At 40.7% G+C, this 3,382-nt stretch overlaps 1 long non-coding RNA gene across 1 annotated transcript; it reads left to right on the top strand.

Moving 5' to 3' along the window:
• The first annotated feature begins 2,100 nt into the window (after positions 1 to 2,100).
• On the top strand, positions 2,101 to 3,071 carry LOC122376495. Its single transcript, XR_006255648.1, has 2 exons — positions 2,101 to 2,555; positions 2,796 to 3,071. It is a non-coding gene; the product is annotated as an uncharacterized LOC122376495 (long non-coding RNA).
• Positions 3,072 to 3,382: the final 311 nt, after the last annotated feature.

Here is a 3,382-nt window from a genome sequence, read left to right as displayed (position 1 = left end):
AGGTTTAAAAAAGCATACAAATATCAAAATAAGGTGCTGTAGGGCTTTCTCAGGGCAAGTTCCAGCACCACCTGAGAGCACCAGAGAGCTCCAGTGAGCCCTATAATTTTCCTTTCAGCATTCCAGCAACTTCAGGATTCAGATGGTATCAGCCTACTCAGGTAGAAAGTATTTGAAAGAAATCAGGTTGATTTTGCTACTCAGTCTGGTCAACAATTTACAATCATTGTGCATGCCGAACCCGCTGTACAAAAGTTGCCAGTTGCCACCAATCAATATTTAGAGTTGATACAATAATTGAACATGTAAAGAAGTAAATAAAAAATTCTTTTCTGGGCGTTACTTGATCAATATTTCAATCAGATCTCACCTTCTGCGCAAATTCGATCATAGGTATCTCCCTATATCTTCACACATCTTGCTTGGCGTGCTGGGCGGCTACTCTTTAACTGTGTACTGCACGCCGCTTTAGGGACAGTTGTCATTGCAACACTTGAAAATAGGCCTGGAATATCCCACTTTCCTAAAATAGAGGCAAAATAAAAGCTAAAATAGCTGAAATAATTCAAAAACACCCAGAAACACTCTGACTCATCAAACTCAACTGAACTATCCACGCGAAACGACAACTAGAATTGTCTCTAATGCGCCAGAAACAATGCATCAACAAAATACACAAACAGCAATGACGTAATTTGTATATTTTTGACAAGATTTCTTAATAAAACTTACAAAAAATGTTCAATAGTTCTTTAAAACTCGAATTTGATTCAAAACAGTATGATTTTAACAATAAAATACATTGAAAACTGAATAAAATTGTGTGTGACGTCATCAAAAAGGATTAAAGACGTTGCAGGACACTGTATCATAAAAGATGGCTTTTTAGAGATGCCATGGGCAGAATGAGTTGATTCTTTCGTATTTTTACTGATCATTGAACAATGCCCTTTTAAAAACAATTTGTTTTGTTTCGTAAATATGTCATTTGAATATTTCACAAATAATGAAACTCCTTTTTGCAATATTCATAAGAAAGATAGCGCATAAAAAGGCGTAGCAGATACCTTTTGTTACACGACTCAGAGTATGAAGAATTAGTGATGCTACAATGGAAACTGCTAGAGCCGCCAGATTCGTCATAAAATGGAGCACAAAGCTGACGTTTTGAACTTGTGTTAGTCTTACAGATGTTTTGTTCTTATTCGCCGACGAGATCACTGGCTGGTGGTACCTCTATTTTAAAAATGTGCGAATTTTGATGTTTTTATTGTATTTTTCTTTATGATGTACGGAAGAGAGAAATGTTGATTTTGCTACAATTGATGGAACAATAAAGCGATATCTGCTACCTACTGGGGTATGAAAGTATGAGAGATTTCCCAGCCCTGCATAGCCGCGAGTAGTATTTTTTTTTTCGGTAAAACAATTAAGGATCTGTAAGCTTTTTGTCAGCGTGCGACGGTTATGTAGGCCGTACCACTAACCGCCTTTGTTTTTCCATCACGGACGGCACGTATATGCCACCCTCATCTTACACACTTGACTTTATTTGGCCCAATCGCTCTGGAATTTCTCAAACTCCCTGACCGGTCAATGAGTTTGCAAACTCCCTAGTGAATTTGTAAACTCCCTAGGGAGTTTGCAAATTCACGGATTTCTCAAACTCCCTGTAACATATATATATATATATATATATATATATATATATATATATATATATATATATATATATATATATATACATATATATATATATATATATATATATATATATATATATATATATATATATATATACATATATATATATATATATACAGGTTCCGAAAAAAGTGTCACAGTTTCAAACGTGTATTATAAACGCTTGACAAGTATTAACGCATTAAAACATACACCATATGAAAGCTCACGTTTGTCGTTTTTCAACAAGGTTACTCTCGTATCAGTGCTATAACTCCTTGCCAGAGGGCAGAGGAGTTCCTGCGATCACAAGTTTACGCGAACTTCTTGTAGTTCACGTTCTCGATATGGGCACCACCGCGGTTGAGACACGCCTTGATTCTGGCCTGGAAACTCTCAGCGACTTTCGTCAGTCTCGGGACCGACTTGATGCAGGTATCTTTCGACGTTCTGCTTAAGCTGGACCAGTGTCTTGGGCTTGCCTGCGTACACAGTGTCCTTGGCAGCCCCCCACAGCCAAAAGTCTAGCGGGTTGAGATCAGGGCTGTGGGGAGCCCACTCATGGGCGGTGCCGAGAGACATGAGGCGAGCGTTGAACAGCTCCTTAAGGCATTCGATACTCTCACGCGCAGTGTGAGGCGGAGCTCCGTCTTGCATGAACCATGCCTGTTGCAGTTGGTTATCGGTGAGCATATCGGTCAGATCCGCGTAGAATTCCCGGATGACCTCGCGGTAGCGCTCGCCATTGATGGTGACGGTCCGGCCATCTTCTTCGAACCAGTAGGGACCGAGGAGGCCGTGAGTGGCGTTGTAGGCCACAAAGGCAGTGACCTTCGGGCCCTTCAGCTGCTTCTCCGTTACTTCTTCCGGTGGTGAGTTACCCCAGAAAGTGTTGTTGTGGTTGTTCACCGCACCGTTCAGGTGGAAGTGAGCCTCGTCTGAGAACCAGACTCGGTTCACCCACCGCGCGTTCCTCTCCATCTTGTTGGAGATCCATTGACACATGACTTGCCGCTTTTGCCTGTCCCGATCCGTCATCTTATGTCTGGTGGATATTATGTACGATGACAGTTTTAGCTCGTCGCATAGGATGCGTCTTACGCTGGTTTTAGCAAGTCCGAGCTGTTGAGAGCGTCGACGGAGCGACTTCTTGGGACTGGCAATGACGGAATTTCGCACGGCCGCGATGGTCTCTGGGGACTTTGAAACCGATGCTGGCCTGCCGCTGCTGCCCCTGTGAGTATTCAGGACTGAACCTGTTGTCTCAAAATGGTTAACAAACCTTGCAATGAGTTTGTTGCAGGGCAGATCTCGAGTTTCCATGTCACACTCGCGTCGAAGTCGGCGGCGGACGGTGACGTACGATTTCGTCTCGAACCATAATCGGACGATTTTGATTTTTTGTTCTGGCGAGAAAACCATCGTAGATTTTGGTGAACCGTTTTGTCCACCAAAATCGACAAGGGTTGTGAGCAACATATCTTAAGCCAAACTATTTCGGACAATTTTTACGGAAATCGCACGTGACTAAAATCGTGACACTTTTTTCGGAACACCCGGTATATATATATATATATATATATATATATATATATATATATATATATATATATATATATATATATATATATATATATATATATATATATATATATATATATATAAAAGTTAAATAACTTCAGACGTTTCGCTGATGTAT

The sequence above is a fragment of the Amphibalanus amphitrite genome, unplaced genomic scaffold (assembly GCF_019059575.1).
Source record: "Amphibalanus amphitrite isolate SeventyFive unplaced genomic scaffold, NRLGWU_Aamphi_draft 002167F_arrow, whole genome shotgun sequence".
NCBI lineage: Eukaryota > Metazoa > Arthropoda > Thecostraca > Balanomorpha > Balanidae > Amphibalanus > Amphibalanus amphitrite.
Note: the sequence above shows the minus strand (reverse complement) of the source record. Positions and strands in the feature narration are given on the sequence as shown.